This window comes from Pleurodeles waltl, chromosome 11 (assembly GCF_031143425.1).
Source record: "Pleurodeles waltl isolate 20211129_DDA chromosome 11, aPleWal1.hap1.20221129, whole genome shotgun sequence".
In the NCBI taxonomy this organism is placed as follows: domain Eukaryota; kingdom Metazoa; phylum Chordata; class Amphibia; order Caudata; family Salamandridae; genus Pleurodeles; species Pleurodeles waltl.
In genome coordinates this window covers 267,967,186-267,981,961 of record NC_090450.1, presented here as the reverse complement: position 1 = coordinate 267,981,961, position 14,776 = coordinate 267,967,186, and positions in this window count along the sequence as shown.

Here is a 14,776-nt window from a genome sequence, read left to right as displayed (position 1 = left end):
GTAACTGCCTTCTCATGTAAAACGTATGCCTCACCATTGTAACATTTAGGGGCTCATTTACAAAAAAATGACACAGTGTAGTGCTGCAAGCCAGCTTGCTGCGCCACACTGCATCATTTTGAAAGTGCACGGATGCATCAAATTTACAGAAATAGGACACATCAGTGTACTTTCTTCTGTGCTGGCGCACAAACTGCTGCCTAGCGCTAATGCAGGCCCCCTTGAACCATGGTGCAAGGGTGTCTGCTTTGCAGGGATGATTGTTTAGGTGTAGGAATGGACACCTTCCTGCAAATAAACTATCATTAATGGTGTTTTTCTCTTTCTATGTGTGCTGCATAGAAAAAGGAAACACACATTTGTAATGCAATTAGGGTGACCACCTGGCACTGAGGCAAATTCTGGACAGGACTGTAAATAATTCAGGACAAAGGGTCAAAATTCAGGACAAAAATTCAGGACAAAGGGTCAAAATTCTGGACAAAAATTCAAGAACAAACGTCAGTTTTACAGACACACGCAAGAGAGGCCATGCCTCACTATGTTGTCAGTGCATTTATTTACTCTTTTTTAACATAGCACTATTAATTCACTGTGGACCTTTTGTGATTGCCTCCTGGTGTGCTACATTCAGGTGTCACATTATGTCCTTGTTCAGTAGTAAATTAATGCCCTTCACTCAAGGCAATCACCCCTACCCAAATCTACCCGATCTTTCCTGAAGAAAAAGTAACAGCAACATTTTGATTATGTTTCTGAACATTTCAAAACCCCTGGCAAACAGTTTGGGAAACATTAAGGTAATTAACCTTATGCTAGTTTAAACAAATTGAACAAAAACATCTGGCTTACCCCAACCGCCCATGGACTTTCAACCTAATTATTTTTAAAGAGGCAGGGCAGATGGTGTGGGTGACAGTCTCACACCTAATGACAGGATGTGATGTACCCATAACTAGTCTGTAGTCTCACTGCACTAGAGTGTATGTTTGGGACTCTACATTTATCTCAGAAATGGGAGCCCAGACTACCAATCAAAGATAATAAAAGAGTAGGATGAAATCGAGATCAAATGGGAGATCCACGGCAAGTAATTCAAAGGGTTGTTGCTAACAACTGGATAAATAAAGAAGAGAAGAACAAGGTGGGACAATTCCTAAAATCAGACAAGATGGGTCCACCAAGACTATTTGAAGGTATTGGGTACCTGGGGAGTTGTCTGCACACAGGAGCAAAACAGAAGGGGCACTGTCAAGTGGTTGAACAATCAACACCCATCCACCTTGGCAAACTCTTCTGGTGCAATGGTTCGCTGTTAGTGCTTGTGAAGGGTGAGCAGGGGCCAGACCCCTTGCAAGGTTGTGCAAGGCAATTGCCCACTTAGTCCATGTCTTTATATGGTTTTGAAATTGGGCAAAAGCCAAACTAGAGATCTGGGTTATCCCTAAGTGTCAAGTACACATAGAATCTTCAAAATATTTGGGATGTAAATTGCACAAACAAAATTTACAAATTTTAAAATGTAATTAGTGTTTCTATAACATATGGCACTGTTTTCACCTTCATACATAATTAGATCTCAGATTGAACTGGGAACCAGTTACCTTTCAACACCTAATGATTAATATCTACCATTCTTACACTGATTTCCAGGATGAAAGTCTCAGCAGAGCGAACGGTCCCTCCAAGCCCAGTTTGCTTTTTGGTCTTCTCTTCTGCTTTCTGTAGAGGCCATGTGGCACTGGCGAAGATGGTGTGCTACCACAATGATAGTATTATTTTGCAAACCTTCCCCTGCTCATCCTTCATTCCTTCTTCAGACAGGCCACACATCTGATTTGGTCACTGCTGCACCATCGGGAGCTCTTTCCACTCTAAAGCTAACTGTGACTGCGGGTGGATTAGATCTTCTGGACTTAGAATGCTTTTATTCAGCTGCAGATGTCCAATGGGTGGCTCACTGGCTTTCTGCCCACCTCCCTGCATGAGATGGGGTTTACCAGTAAAGACTTTTAAGGAAGGCTTAATGCACTGCTCATCGTTTCCTACTGACCATTCTATGGATCACCATCCGGGGTTATCATGCATGGCTTTCTCTTGCCTTGCCAGAACCTGTAAACTCACTGACACGAAGAAACCCTATGCTCCTGCATTACCTTTGCTAAGCCTTCCCACTCGCACAGGATGGCTGTGCTCAGAGCAACTCCATCAGTGGCATGTTGCAGGTGTCTTAAAATTGGGGACTTTGTTTCTGAACAGTGAGCTACTAAATTTCCAAACCCTTGTGGCAGTCTACCATCTTCACCCCGGTCAACTCCTTACTTACAACCACCTTAAATAATCATTAAATGCCCTATTTCATGTCTGCTACCTAGCACTAACCCTACAAGAGGTGTGCCAGAAGCTCTGTACCATAGGAAATGGTGGCAAACTGATGGAATGGGTGTACAGACCTATCCTGCAACATGGAAACCACTCCAGGTCTTCTTGTTATACTGCCTGGGTGATTCATGTACCAAACCTCTGCAAGATATGGACTAAAATACTGGACTTTCCCCACAAAGTATCCCACAGCTGTCACTTTAAGTAAATTCATAGTGCTTCCTTGTGAATGCATTCTGCCCGTTGCTTGCCATTGGCCTTGTGGTTTGTAACTCACAATTTGTTGCTTTCAATTTGCTGGCTTTATTTGTTTTAGGCTATGCAGCTTGAATTCCTCCCTTCCCTTGCCAAAACCTTATTTACAGTATCCTGCTGAGTGCTCCCTTTCTGTAAACAGGCCTGTAAATCTTGTTCTTATCTTATCATATTTGCTGTGCATTCAAAGAACAAAGTCAAATGTCAGGCTCTGTCTTAGGTGGGAACTTAGTGTTTACTTTCCTTTCTCTGACTTCAAAGTGAGAGGATTTATGAAACAATCTTGCTGGATACTGGGGTTAGGAAAGAGTTTTTTCTATTACATGACAACATTTAAATAGACTTCAGAATATATCAGAATTCGAAGTACAAATCAAGCAAATTTTTGTTAATTCTGAACTGTGCTGGAAACAAATACCTTTACATGATTAAAACAAATCATTGCATTAGGTGATGCAATTTCCACACATCATCGTCTCTGCACAATATAGTTTGATCTGAAAAACTGTATATCTGTGCAAATGTAATGGTCATTTCAATCAAAAATGTGTTGTCTGTAATGGCAGCGTGTTACTACACCATGCATGCTCCACTCCACTCTGCTCTGCACCACTCTACACCACTGAACCCTACTCTGTATCACTCCACTTTACGCCACTCCATGCCACTGCACTCTTCTCCATTCGGAACCACTCCACATTATGCCACTGCTCTCTATGCTACTTCACACTATGCCTCTCTACTCTACTCTGTACTACTCTACTCTAAGCCACTGCACTTTACGCCTCTCTACACCACTGCGCTCTGCTCGTCTGCACGCCATACCACTCCAGTCTAGGCAATGCCAATCTAATCCGCACAACTCCACACTCTGCCACTCTGCAACGCTGCAACGCTGCAACGCTGCACTGTACGCCACTGCACTCTAAGCTAATACACTCTATTCTAATGCACTTTACTCTGTAACACTCAACTCTATGCCCCTGCACTCTACATCAATACACTGTACATCATTCTAATCTACTCTGCACCTCTGCACTCTATGCCCCGGCACTCTACACTACTTTACTCTATGCTATCACACTCTATGCCACTTTATGCAACTCCACTCTAACCTGCACTTCTCCACTCTAAGCCACCTCACTCTACTGTGAAATAATCTACTTTATGCCACTGCATTCTATGCCACTGCACTCTACCCTGCACCTCTCCACTCTATGCAACTGCACTATACGCTGAAACAATCTATTCTACGCCACTGTACTCTATACCACTCTGATCACTGCACTCTAGTTCAATGCACTCTACACCACTGCAAGCTGACACTCTGCAACACTGCTCTGGCCGCCACTATACACTACACCACTCTGCTCTGTACTACTGCATTTTGCACCAATATACTCTATTCCACTGCATTCTATGCCACTCTACTCTGCCCAATGCCACTCTATGCAACTGCACTCTACACCAGTGTACTCTAAACAACTGCACTGCCCTTTACTCTGCACCACTGTACTCTATGCCACTGTTCTCTGTACCACTCTACACCACTGCACTGACACTCTACTCTGCACTCTACACCACTCTACTCTATGCCACTGCACTCTAGGCACTATACTCTACTCAACACCTCTCTACAATACTCCACTCTGCACCACTCTACACCACTACACTCTATGCCACATGAGTCTACTCTGCACCCTATGACACTGCACCACTCTGCATTACTGCACTCTCTGCTACTCTATTGTATGCCACTCTACTCCACTGCACTCTATGTAACTCTACCCCATGCCACTCTATGCCACTGCACTCTGCGCCAATGCACTCTAAACAACTGCACGCCACTGCCCTCTACTCTTTACCACTGTACTCTACGCCACTGCTCTGTGCCACTCTACTCCACAAAACATCACTGCACTGACACTCTACTCTGCAGTGTTGCACTCTCCACCACCGTACTATACACCAATGTACTATGTACTACTGCATTCTATGCCACTGCACTCTATGCCACTCTACTCTGCATCACTCCACTCTACAGCACTTTGCCCTACTCTGCACCACTCTACACTACACCACTGCACTCCCTGCAACGTGAGTCTACTCTGCAATCTATGCCATTGCACCACTCTACACTACTGCTCTCTCTGCCACTCTATTGTATGCCACTCTACTCCACTGCACTTTATGCCACTCTACTCTGTCCCATACCACTCCATGCCACTGCACTCTAAACCACTGCACTCTACGCTAACGCACTCTAAACAACTGCACTGTACCCCACTGCACTGTACTTTGCACCACTGGGCTCTACGCCACTGCTCCTATGCTACTCTACTCCACACCACACCACTATGCCACTAGCTTTAAGCCATGCTGAACAGCAGCTACTCTGGTGTATAACACGGCTAATGGCTAAAACACATTTGCAAAGCCAATAACTCTTTCGTAGATGAGACCTACTGGCTTTGCCAATGTTTGTTAGTACAATGAGGTACTGAGGTACCTGAAAGAACTGTAAAAAATACAATTACACCATAATAAAGGCTGCTACAAAATGCGCAAATACATTTCGGTTAAATAAATAAAAAAGCCCTTCTCAAATACAGATTTGAATAATATGCAGTTTCTACCTAGTGCTAAAAAAATGTTATAACACTCCATTAATACCACACACTCCACAGCTCACCTTGGAAAACCATTACAATACCTCTCTGAAAGAAATATCTTTGCCACCAGAAAACTTCAAGTGGCTCCTTTTAGTAAATTCAATGCAGGTTTTCAAGCCCCTTTGTATTTGCAGATTTACCAGTTGGCCACATTTGTATGTGTTTAGGGAAGGAGACCCCCTGGCAAGAAGGCCTTTTCTTATCTGTCTGCCCCTCCCTCCCTCAGAGCACAGGAGACCCCCTGCCTTCCAGCTCAGCTGGGGAAACTCCTCTGCCTGTAATTTCGCCCTGCCTCCGTTGCCCTTTAGGTGTAAGGCTAAAATTACGGACAAATACCGTCCGTTAAAGCTTTCATCATGGACAACGGACAGCAGGGCGAAATTACGGACAGTCCGTGAAATTTACGGACGGGTGGTCACCCTAAATGCAATAGGTCTCTCACTTTCTTGCGTTAGAGCTATTGGCATTGTCAATTCACAACTGGACTTTTCTTGCCACATAAATTGGTCAACCCTGCCTCATAATTTCATCTTTTTCTACCATATAATTCCAGTGGCCCTGCATATAACTAAAGCACTTCCATTTACAAGCCTTCGAACAAGTGAAAGTGATGGGCGAGATGTTGTCTGTTTTTGGAGAGCTTTACAATGATCGGATATTCGTCCTCAACTTTCTTTCCAAGCTACATTTTTGTAGCCGTGCATTTTTTGTTTGCTTGTTTATGTTGTTATTTACTGATAGGCTGTATATTTGTATTTCGCTTCAGTTGCATCTCCTATGGCCTATTAAGAGTACCAATGCGTGTGCCGAGATATTTATGGAGTACCAATACGTGTCCCGAGATATTTATGGCACCTAATAAATACCAATGGTGCTGGGCAAAGTAAATCTCCCTCACTCCCAGCAAGCACTCGATAAATGGAAACATGCTGTTCCTAGGCATATCGGTATGTATCGTCCCGTGTAACCAGGGCCTAAGTGTGAATCTGGGGTTTTCTCGTTTCTCTTGATTGTACAGTCTCTGCGCCACTAGGTGGAGCCCCAGATCCAAAGGTAGACACAGGAGCACATTACATAGGACCATATGTACCACAGCATTTTCCCATTGATACAGAATGGGTAAAACCCTTTGATACATCTGGCCCTATAGTGTTATATCCCTTTTTCAGTAAATACCGCGTGGGCACCATTGTCTGGGCGCCTCCAGATTTATATAACCGGCTATGATGTGCGATGCTAGTGGCTGAAAGAGCCCACACTTATTTATGTCAGGGGTAGTGGGTGAGGATGGTGATAGTATAAAGAATCGTGGAAGAGTCTTGCTTTGCCCTGGAGCACACATTTATGGAGCTTGTGCAATAGTTTGTTTATAAATTGTCTTAGGAGAAACAGGCCTTTGTAATGTGCACTATGTCTAAAGCATTAATAGAAAACCCCCCTTCAAAAAAAACTTTAATTTAAATTCAAGACACAAAGTAGAGAAAGGATCCGTCTGCACTGCCTATGAATCAAGGAATTCTTGCCAAGAGACGCGGTGCAACATATTAGGGCCAATCAGCACCCGGTGGTCGCCTTGGTTCCAACAAGCGGATCGAACTGTCCAATCACAATAATAATTTTTTAAAGAAAAATCGAAATGAACAAATTACATTACAAGAAGCGGTCGAAGCGTAAGTAACTCTGTCACGGCTGCAAGCCCAGCGCAGCAAAACTGTAATTTTCCTGAATGCAAATAGGTGGGTGTTCAATGTGTAGACTCACAGAAATGTAATTTATTATTACACACGCCGACCTACATAGATTATCATTACAACCAGATTTTAAAGAATTCCTTTGAGTCTCATTTCAAACAGGGCATTTGGCTATATTCTAATGTGCCTCCACCCAGCCTCCGTTTGCAGTAGAACACCTCTGCCAGTCGCCTCAGTATTGGGAACCTGTGTGGGAGAAGTTGCAATAACTCTTTTATCGGAACAGCAACGATCCTTTCACGGAGATTTTACGGGATTCTGCGGCGATTACAAGGGAGAGATGCCTGGCCTTGAAAAGGTCAGTGCAATGAGTGGCTCATTTCTTCTGTTGAATCGTTTCTAGTAAACCAGCAGAGAGAGATAAGAGCCGTGGGATGCAAATCCAAACTAAGGAGAAAGGACTGCGACTCCAGCGTTTCAAACATTAACTCGGCCATGGGAAAATCAAAGCCGGAAACAGAAAATTAAGTCAATAGGAATTTGGTTGGACAGAGATTGTGCCGCTCCCAAACTCCGCCACTTTCCTGCCCTCAACTCATGATCAGATTCAAAAACACAAAGTTATATGTCTTCCATACCCGTCAATCACCCACTATTTTACTGGTCACACTCGGACCACAAAATTCTGCTCTCCAATGCCAGTTCAAAAATGTCGGCACAAAGAAATATACATGCCCGTGGCCCACTTGTCTTCCGGATTGCACTTCTACAGTACTAAACAAGATAGAAGTTAGAGCTAAACATTTTTAAAAAAATAGTCCAGAAATCATGCTTAAATCATGGATGCTGCGTATGTTAACAATAGCTGGCTGGTGCTCTCGAGGAGAGATAGACACCGGAAAAGGCTTGACGTATGCATGCCTTTGACAAATGGCATCAAGCGAATTTAAAAAGGCAAGTCCATGAACTAATGAAAGTGACAGGCGTGACATGGGTGTGGTTAAATATATATATATATATATATGATATGGTTTTATATATATATAATATCTAGAGTGTCGCAGGTGTTGCAGGGTGATCCTTACTGGAGCTGCTCTCCACCTAAACTTGGGAACTACCCAGAGTACTCTCTCTCTATATACATATATATATATATGTATATATATATATATATATATATATACGTATACACATATATATATTTCTGAATTAGTCACAATTTACTAGACATATCCCAGTGCCACCAAGGCAAACACCCCCACTGCATATTAACCTTTGAAATTAAAATATGTAGGATCTGCTGCAGGTCCAAGCAGTCTTCCATCCCTCCGAGGTCGCCAATTTAATTACCATGGAAACTAGGAATAAGAAAGCCTATTCTGCTTATAGCTCCGTAAAATAGCAATACATTACCTGAGTCAAAGTTATTTTGGTAAATAGTCTGTTTTCAGTGTTTGTCATTGGGAGGGAGACAGAGTTCCTATTTGTTGTGAAATAAGTAGGAGCATGGCCAGTATGTGGAGGCTTGTGCAGACCACCAGTGAAGGTCAAAAGGTGACATTTTCAGAAAAGACTTACAGTAACCTATTGTCATATTCATTAGGGTCAAGCAAAAAGGGCTCTCTCCCTGGTGTAATCTCTCTTTTAACCACACCCATGTCACGCCCATGTGTTTGGTTGGTTTGTGGGCTTGCCTTTTCAAATTTGCTTCATTTAATTAGTGAAAGGCATGCATACCTCATGCCTTTCCGGTGTTTAGACTGCCTCGATCGCACCAGCCAACTACTGAAAACATAGGGGGCTCCATGTTTTTCATATGGTTTCTGGACTACTTTTTCTCTTCATTTCTTAGGCAGTGCGATCTCGCTAGGCAGTAGTCAAGTGATTTGCACGACATCGACCCTGTTTTCGATATTTGCACTTTTGCCGGTTACATGGATGAATGCACTTTTGCCGATATGTTTCACTGCTAGCGAAATTCTGTTTCTTTTTGTGTGTCTGCTTTCCACCCATGGCGGCCATTGGCTCGCTTATGTAAAACTGTTTTACTTTCCATTTTCAGTTCATGTGGCAAGAAAAGTCCGGTTAGCAGTTCTAACAGCTCTAATTCAAGCAAACGCAAGACCCATTGCATTGCAAATGCTTGTTTTTCTTTTGCAGTTGGTCAACACTATTGAAGAATCCCAAGTGGGCAACCGGGGTCAATAGACAGATTGTAGGGACAGCAATTAAAAATGGAGAAACCAGCAATTGATTTGCGATAAAATGGCAAGCCTGCAACCAAGTTACTGGATAGCTAGTGTTTAAAATAAATTACAAGAAGAATATAAATATGTAAATATTTTGCTGTGGGAGTAAGTAGTAAAGCGAATTTGCCAGCAAAGGAAGTTTACATCAGGCTGGTGTGGGAGCACACAGTGCACACTGAATGGCATGCCAGTGGCCTCCGACACACCCAGAAAGCAACCCTGAATATTATATTTGCCTGCAACGGATGCCCCACATGTGATGTTGATGATAGGAACTAGTAGTCTCAGTTGTTCTTTTGGAAAGTTGCAAGACCATCAAGTGGAATATGGGCTATGGAACAGGGAGTTCATTGACAATTTTACACTGCTGGACCTTGATGGCACACACAAAATTAAAAGATGGAAGAAAGACGGGGCTAGGGAGGACAGAAAGAAGTTTAGGCCTCCAGAAAACATTACAAATTAGTTAAACGTGTTTACTATGTTGACAGCCATCACAGCTAAGAAATACTCCGAACATGATCCCTTCATCCTGAAAGACAATCAGTGTGTCATTGAGAAGTTTAGAATGGCATCATGACCTAGTTACAATGCGACCTAGGTTTCAGACATAACATGAAATAGGTGACATGTATGTCATGGGATCATGGCGATTCAGATGAACACAAAGGAATTGTCTACTTAGAGAAATAATACCTAAATTCTTTTTTTCAGAACACAAGTTCTCGAGTACTAACATGACCTCACAACCATCTTTTTTTATGTGAGGCAGTGTGGTATCTAAGTAATGTGGTAAGTGTTCTGGGTTCACATTCTGGTGATGCGATCCAGAACGCTGAGTTTGGAATGTACGGGGAGATAAGGACGGTTGAAGGGAGGAACGGAGTTGGAGGCTAGCATAGGGCTTATGTGCGATCTCATATAGAGAATAAACTCATCTTTTATCATGACGCTACGCTACTGGAATTTGAGTGTTTCTTTTGGTATCCGAATGTCGCACTTCTCAGGCAGCCAATCCAATCTATCTTTTGATCTGCTGGTCTCCCGGTACTCCTGTGTCTCTAGATATCCATTTTTAACCTTAATATACCAAAAACTACTGAATGGATTTGCAACAATTTTCAACACATGCTTTCAGGGTAAAAATCTAGCTTTATGCCAAATGTGTTGTGATTCTGTTCAGTTGTTTTGGCTATAGCTGTGTCTAAAGTTTTTATGGGAAATTGCATTGGAAACATTTATTTTGCACCCCTCCCCCCCCCCTAGTTTTCAGTATCTGCTTGGTGGAGTACCCCTAAACTTTCCAAGAAGGAGCAAGTTTGATAAACCTTTTTTTTTGGAAAGTTTTATGAAGATTTGTCAAACTGCGCCAAAGGTATTAGCAAAACAAAGTACAAAATAACTATACATTGGTGACTGTCACTGTTTGAAATACATATGGGTAAGCCATTGGCTATAGTAACTGGACGGGGGCAGCATTCCGCTTTTTTCGTAAGGAGAACATCCACAAACAAAGTAGTTATATTTAGTGCCAGGGATTATTATGGCAATGTTTGTTTTTTGAGGCCAACAATTATTGTCACCTTTAGTCAATGTTTTGAGTTTATATTGTCAAGGCTTCAGTGCCTTCACAATAATAAAGTTTTACAAAAAGCATTACAAAGGAGAACATGCATTGAGTAAGCCAAAAGCCAAAGCAGACCTATTGGCTTTGCCAGTGCTTGTTGTACTATGGTTTTGCTATTACACCTGAAAGACAGCCTACCATTTAGACTCCTCACCATTGATGAGCCTCAATGTCTCCTATGATCCTCCAAAGTCTGGTGACCGATCTTCTTACATGGAGTTTATCTGACCCTGATTTTGAACAATCACTTAGGACCCTATTACGAGTCTGGAGGTCCGAAGACTGCCAGACTGCCAGGCTCGCAGTGGAGGTTGGACCGTCGTGGCTGTGGAGGTTCGACCGCCACAGTAAGGCCCTGGCGGTCGGACCACCAAAAGATCACCATCCCCACTAGAATCTTTAAACCCAATGGGATGATCACTTAGCTATAGTTCTGGGTGTCCTGCATGCCTGTTCTTGCGTTCCCTGACTTGGGTGCCAGCTTGCATTTTTTCACTTTTCTTTCTACCTTGATATGGCTCAAATTTGATGTCAGGTCTCTTATTATGTGGTCAATGGAAAGAGGGAACCCTCCAATCTCCCACTGCTTCTCCACCGTACTGATCTACATTAATGCCCAAACCGACTTCTAGATGCTTCCAATTATTCTCGTCACTCTTTCTGTTTTTTAGGAATTTTGCCTAATTTAAACCTCTCCTACTTCACAAAATGTTTCCACTTTATTGCATCTTTGACTTATGGCTGATCTCGCCCCTCACCCAGCTGCGGGTTGGGGTGTGGTCCCTCAGGCTGGGATCACATTCAAGAGCGTAAATTGGGGACTGGTGTGCGTTGGGTATGGAAACCAATCATGAGATCCCCCTATTATTTTTACAAAGGGGGCTAACTATGAACTGAGGCTGAGAAAGCAAAACATAAAGTCCTTATAATATTGTGTTATAATTAATTTGCAGTCTTATTGTGCTGTGCTATTGAATAGTTATCTTGTTGTTCGTGCCATATTCAATGTTTGTGTTAACTGGTATCTTCCTTTATAGACAAGAATAAACTCTAAGGGCCATATTTATACTTTTTGCCGCAAAACTGCGCTAACGCAGTTTTGCGCCCAAAAAATTAGCGCCGGCTAACGCCATTCTGAAGCGCCATGCGGGCGCCGTATTTATTGAATGGCGTTAGCCGGCGTTATCCGACCGCCGCTGCCAGGTGTGCGTGAAAAAAAACGACGTACACCAGGCAGCGCCGGCGTAGGGAAAAATGGCGTTTGGGCGTCCCAAAATGGGGCAAGTCAGGCTGAGTCAAAAAAATCGTCTTAACCCGATTTGCGCCATTTTTTTTAAGCGCCCAGACGCCATTAACATGACTCCTGTCTTAGCAAAGACAGGAGTCATGCCCCCTTGCCCAATGGCCATGCCCAGGGGACTTGTGTCCCCTGGGCATGGTCATTGGGCACAGTGGCATGTAGGGGGGCACAAATCAGGCCGCCCTATGCCACAAAAAAAAATAAAAAATACTTACCACAACTTACCTTTTCTTCCCTGGGATGGGTCCCTCCATCCTTGGGTGTCCTCCTGGGGTGGGCAAGGGTGGCAGGGGGTGTCCCTGGGGGCAGGGGAGGGCACCTCTGGGCTCATTCTGAGCCCACAGGTCCCTTAACGCCTGCCCTGACCCAGGCGTTAAAAAGAGGCGCAAATGCAGGGTTTTTTGCCCCGCCCACTCCCGGGCGTGATTTTTGCCCGGGAGTATAAATACCACGCACATGCCTGGGAGTCATTTTTTAAGACGGGAACGCCTACCTTGCATCTCATTAACGCAAGGAAGGTGTTCACGCAAAAAAATGACGCTAACTCCATGAACTTTGGCGCTAGACGCGTCTAACGCCAAAGTATAAATATGGAGTTAGTTTTGCGTCTAATTTGTGTCGAAAAAAAATGACGCAAATTTGGCGCAAACGGAGTATAAATATGCCCCTAATTCATTTGCTGAAAAATTTATCCTTCGGCTCAAAACCAATTATCACTGCCAAAGACGCTAAGACACCAAAATCCCTGCTCTACATCTTTACTAATGCCCTTACATTTTGCACTGACCATGCCCTAAAATTGCAACTCCCAAGTTCACTTGCTGTCATCCAGTTAAATAACTTTTAAACACTCATCTTGGTGGCAGCTTTAAAAGCACGCTGTAATTTCTCATTAACAAGACTGGCATGGGGCAGAAAATAGACCCGGACACTAAATAATAGTGCCCCCCCATTAGCGAATGAGATAGCTAAAAAGTGGACCACATTCGCAAATCGGGGCGGTTTTAAACTTGTAAAGACGCTGTGTAGGTGATTTTCAAGTTATGGAAGACTGCATGCATTTGTGTTTGCCGCAGGCAATGTTTGTGTCGATATCAGAGAAATGAGCAGCAAAACACAGACTATAAAATAGGCCCACAAACAGCCGAAAACCAGCACACACACTGACCTGTAAAACCTGCCACTTTGACATTAACAGACTAGTGTTTTATAAAGTGGCTCATGCCTTTTATTTGCAGTTTTTATCTCCTGGAATTACAGATCAAAGACAAGCAAATGCATCACATATTTCCCATAACTGGAATCAGGAATGTACCATTGCTTTCCACCCCAAGACTGACTCCTCTTCTCAGTAAAATAGGGTTAACTTAAAGTTTTATTTAGTGAACTCTTTCTGTAAATTCCTTTTTGTTCTGGGATAGTAGTGCTCTCTAGTGGCCGATAAAAGAAGTTGAGGTGTTCGTCTGTTAACAATATCCAGAATACACGTCAAAGTAAGGAATGAATTGGGTGAGGTTTAAGGAACAAAAGGCATAGGCAATGCCAGGAGGTCTTGCTTACGAGTGAGAGTGCCACATTAGTCACTGGTGAGTTTAGACACGTAACTCATTATACACCTATTCTGTCATGCATTCTTGCAATGATTCATCCATTCATAGATCCACTGATTCTTTCTTGCTTTCACCCACTCACTCGCCCGCAAAAAAGCACATATATGAACGCAACAAGAACGTGCACAGCAATTTAACTAGAAGAATACCAGTGTAAAAACATATTGTCGCCTAAACGTGGTAGGCTTATGTTTACAATACAAAACAGGTAAAACATGAAACATAGCAGTGGTTGGCTTGTGTATACTCAGTGTAATAACAATCAACCCTTAAAGGCCTAGTAGTTTCTACGTGCACATTTAACAACAACTATGTCAGCCCTACCTTCTTTGTCATAACTTCTCATAATAAACAGATGAGATCTATGGCATCTGACATAACTCGTCCCCAAGAACAGTTTAGTCACACAGACTTTATTACTTGATTGTAACTATAACCATCTCAGGCCTATTGTAATGAGGATAACCTTTCCCACATGGAAGAGAAGGGCATACAGTAATAAAATGACACACATACAAAATTACATTTGGCAAAACAACATACATGCACTTCATAAAGTGCGTAAAAGCAAAGATTATCATAGTACAAGTCTTTAAGCCCATGGGTTTAATGGCGAGTGTACCAACACCAAAATATATCCTTAGATGTTAATCTATGAGAATCCATGTAACTAAATACCCCTCTACAGACTTTAACTAAGAGTGATAATAATTCACCTGAAAAAAACGTTTTGCTTTAACATATGACTTCCACAATAAAGAAGTCGGGCCTGTGTACTTTGTCATGGCTTTTGATAAGAAACATATCAGCTTATTGGCTTGTCACCATAACTGACTTTGACTTTTTTAGAGGGAGCACACACTTTTGCCCAATCAAAAGATTGTAGAGAAAGAAGAGCAACTTGTGGGACAAGTCAAAATCCGCACTTTTAGTAGTGTTTATTAAAACTCTTTTTCTGGTGATCGTATAGGGTCTGGGGACAGCTGGGCT